Source organism: Oryctolagus cuniculus, chromosome 3, assembly GCF_964237555.1.
Source record: "Oryctolagus cuniculus chromosome 3, mOryCun1.1, whole genome shotgun sequence".
NCBI classification, from domain to species: Eukaryota; Metazoa; Chordata; class Mammalia; order Lagomorpha; family Leporidae; genus Oryctolagus; species Oryctolagus cuniculus.
Genome location: NC_091434.1, coordinates 100,256,965 through 100,269,474, shown reverse-complemented (window position 1 = coordinate 100,269,474; position 12,510 = coordinate 100,256,965). Strand labels below are relative to the sequence as shown.

At 36.2% G+C, this 12,510-nt stretch overlaps 1 long non-coding RNA gene across 2 annotated transcripts in view; it reads left to right on the top strand.

The window, feature by feature from the left end:
- Positions 1-91: 91 nt before the first annotated feature.
- Positions 92-12,510, top strand: part of LOC103348752 (uncharacterized) — a 29,723-nt gene continuing 17,304 nt past the window's right edge. The window contains exons 1-3 of one of the 2 annotated variants that reach the window (XR_011387598.1): positions 92-309; positions 7,881-7,969; positions 9,737-10,628. This is a non-coding gene — a long non-coding RNA (uncharacterized lncRNA). Of the gene's footprint in view, positions 310-7,880; positions 7,970-9,736; positions 10,629-12,510 lie in introns of those variants that run through there. The other variant, XR_007920679.2, reaches the window with a different exon arrangement.

Here is a 12,510-nt window from a genome sequence, read left to right as displayed (position 1 = left end):
TAATTATATGTTGGTTTCTATAGCAGAGCCCCTTATAGTCAGTGACCTCACAATAAAGATCAAGAAAAGGGCTTCTACAGCTGGTGTAAAATTCTAAGGCCAATTAGTCCATTATCCATCCTTCTGCCACCCCTTCATTGTAGTAAAGGGTGATGGCTGCCATATTCTGCCTTTATCTCACAGTGCTGGTCATGCTGGCAATCATGCTGGCAGTACACAAATCATCACGTCCTCCCCCTTCTGCCTCTCAACATGGAGGAGAAGAGAAAAGAACACGGTAGGAAAGGTCATGATCAACAGATCCACATGGTGAGAGATAACAGCTTTCTCTAATTTACCACAACTATGATTTTTAGTGTTGCTTTTAAATATTTAGATTGCTGCAGGGATTATTATTCAAATAAGCTTTCAAAACAATAACTTTAAATAGGTCAGCTTGCTTTATAACAACGCAATCTTTTCTGATATTTTTTCTTTCTTTAATAGATTTTGAAAATATTCCAGAAATTCCTTTGAAATTCTAAGATTCAGTAATACATTTTAAAAATCTGGGGATCAGTAGATTACCTTATATGGTTTAATTCTATGATATGGTTTTATTTCATGGATACTAATATTTTCATAAATGGGACGATCTTATATAATTAATATTTTACTGTATTTTGTATTTATTTCAAACAGAACTATAAAACTCTACATGTTAATACCGCTATAATCTAATCCACCCATACATCCATGAGGATTCAGATGATTTTTTCTTTTTACTATAGGATTTCTGAGATAAAATATTTCATTAAAATCTGTAGAATTGCACAATGCTATATTAAGCATGCCAAAGGTCAGGTGTTCATTTTCATTTCTCAAGAGATCCAAAATTAACTGAACATGAATCACATAGAGTTGGGGATAAACAATACATGTTCCCTTGCCCTGTACACACATCTTTGGGGAATGAGGTGTGGTGTTCCCTTGTTTTCTGTCTAGTTGGTATGACAGTTGCCCTCAATGTGTCTAAAGCATGAAATTCTCCATGACTATGATCTCAAAGTATGTCATTTTGCTTCTGGTTTATATATACAGTATAGAAATACTTTTATAGGATATGGTACAAACATAGGTAAAAGGAATTCATAATACAAAATTGCAGAATTCCCATTGTTAAGCAATTTATGATCCAGCAATTTTACAACAATTTTAATTTCATTATTTATGATTGTTGTTAACAGGTACACAAATGATGCTTATTTTTTAACAAATGAATAGTCATTTTAAAATCTGAACAAAAATACAGTACAAATCCAGATGGGTCCCCTGTTTTCATCTACTGCCCATCCCGAATACTCCCCTTCTCCTAAATTATCTACTATACCATTTTGGTACACTCAGTGTTAGTCTACCACTTACATATCCATTTCCAGGAAAAAGATGTTAAAACGGAATTTTCTACATCTACTATTTTAAATGGAGACGACCCAGTCATGGTTGTCTCAAGACTGTTTTAATGAAGTGGTGACTGACAACACATTATTAGTTTAACTCTTAGGCCATCTGCAAAGTGAGTGACTTTATAAGCTGAATGATTGACTTGTCCATTAGGTGGCAGGTGACCATCCTTTCTTGCTCCTCTATAAAAGAGAACAAAACAAGCCACAGTCTGTCAAATTTCCTTCTAAAGAAATTCCTAAACCTAATGGATTTTTAGCAGGCTTTGATACACAACCAACTTTTTCTACTCATGGGTTCCACACTGCTGTGTTCAGCCAACTACAGTCTGAAAATTTTCACAGAAAATTTGCATCTGTGCTTAACATGTGCAGACTTTTTTTTTTTTCTTGTCATCATTCCTTAAACAATACAGCATAACAACTATCAATTCTAGCACAATATACCAATAAATATTGAGCACTGGGATTTGGGGGCATATGTATAATCTGTTGATATCCTTATATATATAGAGAGAGCAATGTCTAAGGATATACTCACATTTTTAATTTCATATATAATATTCACTTTATCTTGTAAATAATTATTTTCAGAAATATTTGCAACTCAAAAGTCAGTTTGCTGTATTTTTTTGTGTGTTCTCTAGTTTCAATTTTGATTATTTCACTGGGACGCCAACAACTGCAAGAAAAAAACTAACTCAAAATGAGATAAATAACAAAGAGAAGTATAAGGGAAAATGCTCATTATCACCATGCATCAGTGAAATGCAAATCAAAGCCACAATGAGATATCATCTCACAGTTACAATTAGAATGTCTATTACAAGCACTGTTCATAATAGCCAAAAGTTGGAATCAATCAAAGTAAAATCACATTTTACCACGGTAAAATGTGGTATATATACATAGTGGAATATTATTTAGCTATAAAAAAGAATGAAATTCTACCGTTTGCAGCAAAGTGAACACAGATAGATGACACTATATTGGAGAGGGAAGCATAAGGCAGCAAGGGAGGGATGAATGGAATAACATTATGTTCTTAGAATTCTACCTACAAGCCATGCTGAATCTGTTAGAGCTAATTAAAATTTTTAAAAAGTCAAAAAATAGCAGATGTTTGGAGACTGTGGAGAAAAAAAGGAAACCTAACACACTGTCAACGGGAATGCAAATTACTGTAGCCATTATGCAGAGCTGTATAGATATTTCTTCAAAACATAGAAATAGATATACCATATGACTTAGTTGTCCAGATTCAGTATATGTCTGAAAGAAATGAAATCACATATGAAAGATACCTCCATTCCCAAGTTTTTTGCAGCACTATTCATAATAGCTAATACATGGAATCAAATAGATCCCACAAATGGATAAATGAATAAAGAAAATCTAGCACATATATAATGTGTATATATATATATATATAAAACAGAATATTATTTAGGTAAAAATGATTGAAATCCTGACATTTTCATCAAAAAGAGAGGCACTAGTGTCATTTGTTAAGTGATACAAGCCAGAAACAGAAAGACAAAGCACATGTTCTCTTTCATATGTGAGAGAAAAAATAATATATATATATATATATATATCTGTACTTGGTAATTAGAATATGGTGGCAAAGGTAGGGAGAAGCGGATACAGGAAGGCTGAATAACAGGTACCCAAGCACAGTCAGAAATGAGTAACAATTTCTGGTGTTCTGTAGTACAATGTGGTAAGTATAGTTTACAACAAGATAATATTCAGGGGCTGTCACTGTGGTGTGGCAAGTAAAACAGCCATCTGCGATGATGGCATCCCATTTGGGTACCAGTTCAAATGTCCGTTGCTTCACTTCTGATTCAGTTCCTGGCTAAATGGCCTGGAGAAAGCAACAGAAGATGGCCCAAGTGTTTGGCCCTCTGCCACCCCAGTGGGAGACCTAAGAGAAGCTCCTGGCTCTTGGCTTTGTCCAGTCTCAGCCCCCAGGCCATTGCAGCCATCTGGGGAGTGAACAATAGATGAAAGAGTGCTCTCTCTCTCCTCTCTCTCTCCTTGCATCGCTCCCTCCCTCCCTCCCTCTCCACTTCTCTCTGTGTAACTCTGTCAAATAAATAAATACATCATTTAAAAAATATAATATACAGCAGAAAGAACTGCAAGAGGGGATCTAGTAAGCTCCAAACAAAGACATGGGAATGGAAAGCCCAGTTGCCTAGTTTGATTGGTTTATTCAGAGTATCTGTGTCAAAGTATTACATTGTACCCCATAAAATGTGTATTGCATTTAACACTTCAAAATTTAAGAAAAAAGAAGAGATACATCATTTCACAGATGATATACAAGATAAGATAGCCCTAATATTGATTAATTTATCAGCTTATCTACATCTTTGAAAACCCACGTTGTTTCCATTTACCTGCTTAGCCATGTTAGCATGATAGTGTGGTCCATAATGCAGCTTTAGTAATGATTACAAGATGTTGCCAGACATCACACCCACACTGGACAAAGTCCACCACAAAACTACTCTTCTTATGTAAAGAGTTCTCAAACAAGTTATGGAATATTTACTATGAAAATTATGTATGGATTTCAAATAAAACTTCCCCAACATAAATTTCTTTAAACACATTTGTTTTCCAAATATTGGTGTGTTTATATACTTCTTTCTTATGTCAAAACAGCTTTTTCTATAAGCCTCTGATTAGAACTCCCTTCCATCTCATTAAATACGCCTATGCCAATTGCTCTCACAGTTAATAGAACTACCATTTTTAATTCAGAATAATCAAGACTGATCATATATTCAAGAAACCATTATATTGTTCCATGAACGAAAAGATGTAAGGGGCAACAAGGTGGATCCTTGATTAAAAACTGAGCTCAGCCAGTGTCTTAGGCAGTTAGGATTGTTGGTGATGAAGTGCCAAAGACTATGTAGGTTATAAGAAATGGAAATGTGTTTCTTATTTTAAAAGATTTATTTATTTATTTATTTGAAATGCAGAGTTACAGAGAGGCAGAGGCAGAGAGAGAGAGAGAAGTTTTCTATCTGCTGGTTCACTCTCCAGATAGCTACAAAAGCCAGAGCTGCACTGATCTGAAGCCAGGAGACAGGAGCTTCTTCCAGGTCTCCTGCATGGGAGCAGGGGCCCAAAGACCTGGGACATCTTCCACTGCTCTCCCAGGCCATGGCAGAGAGCTGGATCTGAAGTGAAGCAGCCAGGACTTGAACTGGAGCCCATAAAGGATGCCAGCACTACAGGCAGTGGCTTCGCCCGCTATGCCACAGCAGTGGCCCTAACATTTCTCATAGCTCTAGATACTGGAAATCTGAGATCAGTGACAGCATGTGAGAATTTGGTGAGAGCCCTCATCCAGGTTATAGACAGCCTTTTTGTTGTGTTTTCACATGTTAAGGAAAAAAAAAGGTGACAGAGCTCTCTGTGGTTTGTTTATAAAGGCACTAACCCCACTCGTGAGTGTCCCACCCTGAGGACCTAATTTTCTCAGAAAGATCCAACCTTCTAATACCATCATTTTAGAGGCTAAGATTTCAAAATATGAACTTTGGGAGAGCACAATCATTCAGTCCATTGTAGCCAACAATAATGGAAACTGAAATATTGTTAAGGATATTGTCAGGAACAATATTGGGTTCACTCAAACAAGGTAATTTGGGAAGTTAGCCATATGACTATTTACAACGACATGAATGAGAATTAAGAAAACAGATAAGAGGGGTGAATGCTGTAGTATAGTAACTTAAGGTAAAATTTAGGGTGCCAGCATCCTGTATCACAGTTCCTGTCACCCATGTGGGAGACTGGATAGAGTTCCAGGTTGTTGGCTTCCTCTTGGCGAAGCCCAAGCTGTTACAGGTATTGGATGAGTGAATGAGCAAATAGAAGATTCTCCTTCTGTGCCCTGCACTATTTTCAAATAAATAAAAATAAATAAGTTTAAAAACAGATAAACAGATAAGGAATAATGCAGTACCTGTGGCTCCCAGCAGCAAGGAGTTCTTACAACCTCTAGGTCTCAAGAAACATGAAATAGGAATAGTTACCAGAAACCAGATAGGGGTCTGGTTGAAACTGTAGCCATGATTAGAAATAGCATTCTAAACCATGGCAGTTTGGCATGGAGGGAGTCAGTCTAACAAATATCCAAGTTCTTTTAAATTCATCATTCAAATCAATTGCTGGTGTTATCCAAATGGAAGCAAATGTCAAGAAGAGGTCTGTGGTTGCAGTCCATAGCTCTCCAGATCCACAGCAGGATAAGATGGATGAAGAGTGAATTTGGAGGAAAAATGGAAACTACTCAACACAGATACCAGTCATGATATTAACTACTATAATTATAGTAACTACTTTGTGTCAGAGTCAGTGTCTTCTATAGTATTTAGCCATAAAACAGATTCAAAATTCGATTTAATTTTGAACTAATATAGAAGCAATAGCACTTCACCTATTTACATGTGTGAGTACATCTTCAGATCAGTGGAATTGGTGGAACAGAATGTCTCAGTATTGCTAGATACTGCCAAATTGCCATTTAAAAATATTAAGCCAATCTATACTCTTGTGTACTTTAAAATCTTGCCAAAACTAGATTAAAATTATTCTAAAACCGAGATGTAAAACATTATAGTACACTTTTAGCTATTAATTTGTATGACTATTTAGGTTGATTTTTAATTTTTAAAATAGAGGTTGGACATCAGCATTTTTTAAAGATTTATTTTATTATTCATTTAAAAGAGTTACAGAGAGAGGTAGAGACAGATTCTCTCAGAATCAAAGTTCTTTTTAAAAAAATTTATTTATTTATTTATTTGAAAGTCAGGGTTACACAAAGAGAGGAGAGAGAGAGAGAAGGAAAGAGAGAGAGAAGGAAAGAGAGAGCAAGAAAGAGAGAGAGAGAAGGAAAGAGAGAGAAAGACAGAGAGAGAGAGAGAGAGAGAGAGAAGGAAAGAGAAGGAGAGAGAGAGGTTGTCCATCTGCTGGTTCACTCCCCAGTTGGCTGCAGTAGCCAAAGCTGAGCTGATCTGAGCCAGAAGCCAGGAGCCAGGAGCTTCCCCTGGGTCTTCCATACAAATTCAGCGGCCCAAGAACTTGGGCCATCCTGTACTGCTTTCCCAGGCTATAGCAGAGAGCTGGATCATAAGTAGAGCAGCCAGGACTCGAATGAGCACCTGTACGGAATGCCAGCTCAGCAGGTGGTGGCTTTACCTGCTTTGCTACAGTGCCAGCAGCTCAAAGCTTCAAAATAAATTCTTTGGCCTTGGGATTTCCAGTTGGGATTCTGGAGATCCTCATGAATTTTAGCTCTCCTAGAGAGATTAACTAGTTTGGCTTACTTGGATTTTATCAAAAGTATTGTCAAATTATAAAATCATATGTTTTAAATTACATTTACATGGGAATATATAAAAGTTTGTCCTGATTTGACATTATCAGTCATGATTATTTTATTTTTTATAATATTTATTTATTTATTTGAAAGTCAGAGTTATACAAACAGAGAATGGAAGGCAGAGAGAGAGAGAGAGAGAGAGAGAGAGAGAGAGATCTTCCATCCTCTGGTTTACTCTGCAGTTGGCCACAACGGCCGGAGCTGTGTCGATCCAATCCAGGAGCCTAGAATTTTCCCCGGTTTTTCTACGTGGGTGCAGAGGCCCAATGGCCTGGGCCATCTTCTGCTTTCGCAGACCATTGCAGAGAGCTGGACTGGAAGTGGAGTAGTCGGGACTCTATTCGGCACACATATGGAATAATTTCAATTACTACAAATTATGTTCTTAAAAACTTTATTACCCATGTAAAATAAAATTTCTATTATCCCCCTGATAATATGTGCAGAAATATTGGTTGGTTAAAGTTACTATATATTCAACCATCCTAATTAGCACTTATTTGAAGAACAGTTTAATTTCCTTCATTTCTACATTTCAGATCTTTATAAAACATCCGAAGAACTGCATTATCATTATTGTCATCAGCCTATGACTTTGTTGTTGTTGCTTAAGATTGCTTTAGCTATTCGGGGTCTCTTGTGTTTCCATATAAATTTTAGCATCTTTTTTCTAGTTCTGAGGAGAACGACATTTATATTTTGATTGGCATCATATTGAATGTGGAAATTGTTTTGCAGACTGTGGATAATTTGGTGGTATTAATTCTTCCAATCCATGAACATGGAAGATATTTCCATTTTTTATGTCTTCCTTTATTTTTTGTAGCATTTTCTATATTTCCTTGTAATCATCTTATACACCCTTGTTAAACTTATTGCAAGGTATTTTATTTTTTTGTAGCTAATGAGAATGGGATTGATGGTAGAAGTTCCTTCTCAGCCATGGCATTTTCTATGTATATAAAAGCTATTGATATATGTGTATTGTTGGTATGATGTTCTAGAATTTTTTTTTTTCTTTTTAGGACTTGGACTATATGTTCTCTATTATCTCCTAGTCTGAAAAGTTTCTGATGAGAAACCAGCTGTTAGTCTAATTGGGTTTCTTCTGAAGGTAATACGGCATTTTCCTTATGCAAATTTTAGAACAGTTTCTTTATATTTTACTGTTGACAGTTTGACTATCATGTGTTGTGGTAAAGATCTAGCTGGGGGTAGGGTGCCCACCTAACCCAGCCTCTCTTTTTCCTCATTCTCTCACAAGGGTGCTTGGAGACCAGGATGGAGAAAGCATCGTCTTAGTAACATGAGTAGAGGCTGTGGCAGCTCACACACACTCTATTAGGAGATTTTATGAGAGGGATAAATCCACAGTCCATACTGACCTGGAGCGTTGGCAGGTACCTGGGTGCCCACTCAGGACTGTGGCGTACTCCTTTCCCTCTACTCTATCACATACATCCCAAGTTCGAAGTGCCAAGGCAGAGCACGACAGGCAGCTGGCTCTCTTCATGTATGGGACAGGATTGTGGGGCTGAGTGTAGATCCCCTGCACCCTGTGATTGTGACAGCCTTGCATGCTATGACTCTGGGAATTCTGTGACTGCACAATAGGGTGTGAGGAGGATCTAGGTCTCTGGGCAATCACTGTGTCTGGCTACAGAGCCTCAGTTTCCCTCAGTGCCTGGGGTGGGTCATTGCAGAAGTTTCTGTGCTTAGACTGAGGGCCTTAGTGTTGTTCATGTACCTACAGGGATAGGTTGTGTAGCCACTGAGGGCTAACAAGGGAATTGATCACTTTGGCAGAGAAGAGGTGAGGCTGTGAATATACCAACTGAAATGTTCATACTCTCCCTACTGTTGACAATAGAGAATATCTACTACTCACAACATGAGTGTCACCTAGAACTCTTGTCCAAACCTCAGGCGCTGACCAGAGTTCTCTGGCCCCAGCCAGCACATGTCCCTGGATATCTACTGATGCAGCAGACAATTTACTAAGCCACAGAGGTATAGTTCAAAGTTAAAAGCCATCAGAGGAGAAACCTACAAACATTTCCACAAATGTCTAAAAATAAATATGGAAATACAATGAACATGAAATAAGGAAGAAAATAGGACTTTCCAAAAGTAACAAACACTTCAATATTATAATGTAAAGATGAAGAGATTGATGAAGTGCCTGAAAAAAGAATCTAAAAGAATGATTATAGGATTATTCAGAAGTAATGAGAAGCAAATTCATGAGGTAAAGAAATTCATACATGACATGGATGAAAAAATTTCCTATGAGATTGAGATTTTGAAGAGAAATCAAACTGAAATACTAGAAGTGAAGAATTCAATATGTTGATTAAAAAATATAAGGGAAAGCCCTAACAACAGACATGGTGAGGCAGAAGAAAGACTGTCCAAGCCAAAAGACACATCCTTGGAAATACCTCAGTCAGACAAAAAAAGGAGGAGAAGGAGAAGATATTAGAAAAATTGAAAATAGTGTTCTAGATTTTGGGGATACTATTAAACAACCTTAGGCTTCCCTGAAGGTGTGGAAAGAGAATGTATTAAAAGGCCCATTTAGTGAGATAACAGCAGAAAACTTCCCTAATTTGGAAAAAGATAGGAACATCCAAGTACAGAGAGCACATAGAACACCTAACACATGTGATCAGAATAGATCTTCACCAATCCTGCTTATTTAAAAGTAACTGTGTTCCCTATATACGTCCTCTAAGAAAAGGTGGAAAAAATGGATCTCAGTTTATGTGTACTACTAATTAACCACATTAAAGGGCTTTTTAGAAGGAAAAGAGAATAAAACAACTACCTCAAATCAACCTCAAATATTAATCTCTTTTTTCTTTCTCTTTGAGTGTTCCAGGTCTGTATTGTAAGAAAGGCCACAGCAACAACAGATTTTCCACACAAAAGATGAAAAAGCAGCTGACTGCTGGGTTCACTATATTTTCTTAAATGTCTTTCATGTGGATGTTCACTAAGTTTTGATAAACATTTTTATTCCTAAGATTTACCCAAAGTCTATCATATATGAAAGTTTTTTAAATATATATATTGGATTAAATGAGTGAAAGCCTTATTCCTCCCATTCTTTTCTAGCAGAATCAGTAATAAAAGTAATAAACTTTCTTTTTTGAGGCACCTTGTCTATATCTGATAATTATATAGTTCCTTAAAAATCATGTATCATAATCCATTGTAAATAAAGTTTTTCAAATGCATCAGAGCTACACAAGAGCATGACCTAATAGAACAGCTGCCAGACATGATACATCTTCAAACTAACTCATCTGTAAATAGCGTCAGATTTCGGTTTTTATTTATTAATTTATTTTTATCAAAGAAAACTTTTATTTCAGGAATACAAATTTCATAAGTACAACTTTAGGAATATAGTGATTCTTCCCTCCCACCCACTTTCCCACTCCTCCTCCTCCTCCCTCTCCCATTCTCAGTCCCATTCTCCATTAAGATCCATATTCAATTTATTTTATACATAGAAGACTAACTCTATGCTAAGTAAAGATTTCAACAATTTGCACACACACACAGAGAAAAGTGTTTGAGAACAAGTTTTACAGTTAACTCTCATAATACAACTCATTGAGGACAGAGGTCTTGCATGGAAAGTTAGTGCCCAGTGACTACTGTTGTTAATTTAACAATGAACACTCTTATGTGTAACATTAGTGACCACCTGAGGCTGCCTAGGCTACAGAAACCTTTTTAATCCACAAACTCCATCAGTATTTAGATAAGCCCATAAGCAAAGTGGAAGTTCTTTCCTTCCTTCAGAGAAAAGTATATTCTTCTTTTTTTTTTACTTTTATTTAATGAATATAAATTTCCAAAGTACGACTTATGGATTACAATGGCTTCCCCCCCATACCGTCCCTCCCACCCACAACCCTCCCCTTTCCCACTCCCTCTCCCCTTCCATTCACATCAAGATTCATTTTCAATTATCTTAATATACAGAAGATCAGCTTAGTATACATTAAGTAAGGATTTCAACAGTTTGCTCCCACACAGAAACATAAAAGTATATTCTTCTTTGATGGCCACTTTTTTTCTACTGGAGTTCACTCACAGAGATCCTTCATGTAGAACCTTTTTAGCTGCAGTGTCTTGGCTTTCCATGCCTTAAATGCATACATGGACTTTACAGCCAGACCAGGATGCCTTAAGGGATGATTCTGAGGTCAGAGTGTTACTTAAAGCAATTGTCATTCTATGAGTCTGCTGTGTGGACTACTTTCCATGTTGGAAAATTCTCTCCTTTTATTCTATCTATTATTATTGCCAAACACTTGATCTTATTTATATGATCACTTTAATGCTTAATCCTATCTATATGTTCACTTTAACACTTAATATGATCCCTTTGGCACTTAAAAAGGAATTTTTTACCACCCAGTTTAAGGGAATTTGGGGTCCTATGACAAGTTTTTAAATTATTCCTTAGAAGTAACTCCATAGGAATGTATGCAGAACCGTACATACAGTTACAAACTTCCTCCTCCCTCTCTTATTCTCACTTTTATTTTTTTACTGAGATCTATTTTAAATTGACTTTATACACATATGATTAACTCTGTGTTAAGTACAGAGTTCAACAAATAGTAAGAAGAAAAAAAAACTGTTACTCGACAGTCAATACAAGGGCTGTTCAAGTCATTGCTTCTCAAAGTGTCAATTTCACTTCTACAGATTTTCTTTTAGATGCTCTATTAGTTATCACAGCTCAGGGAGAATATATGGTATTTGTCCCTTTGGGACTAGCTGATTTGCAGATCACATGATTCTATATATAGGAAATACAAAAGAATCCACTAAAAGACTATTGGATGAGATCGGGCGCATTCAGGGTGGTATGGCTGTAGACTATTAAAAGAGTTTGGTAAAGTATCAGGTTATATAATCAATACATAAAAATCAACAGACTTTGTATACACAGATGATGCCAAGTCTGAGAATGAACTTCTAAGATAAATCCCATTTACAACAGTTACAAAAAAATAAAATACGTTGGAATAAATTTAACCAAGGATGTCAAAGATCTTAATGATGAGAATTACAAAACATTAAAGAAAGAAATTGAAGAGGATACAAAAAAATGGAAAAATCTTCCATGTTCATGGATTAGAAAAATGATATCATCAAAATGTCCATTCTTATGAAAGCAATTTATAGATTCAGTGCAATACCAATAAAAACACCAAAGACATTCTTCTCAGATATAGAAAAAATTATGCTGAAATCCATATGAAAACACAGGAGACTTCAAATAGCTAAAACAATCTTATACAACAAAAATAAAGTCAGAGGCATCACAATACTAGATTTCAAGATATACTACAAGGCAGTTATAATCAAAACAGGCTGGTATTGGTACAAAAACAGATGGATAGATCAATGGAACAGAATAGAAATGCCAGAAGTCAATCCAAGCTTCTATTATCAAGTTATATTTGACCAAGGAGCTAAAACCAATCCCTGGAGCAAAGAGTGTCTCATCAACAAATGGTGCTAGGAAAACTTGATTTCACATGCAGAAGTATAAAGCAAGTTTTCAGATTTTTGTAAGGGGGATTTCTCTAAAGTAATTGAAATATAATTAGATTTGGAGAACAGAGA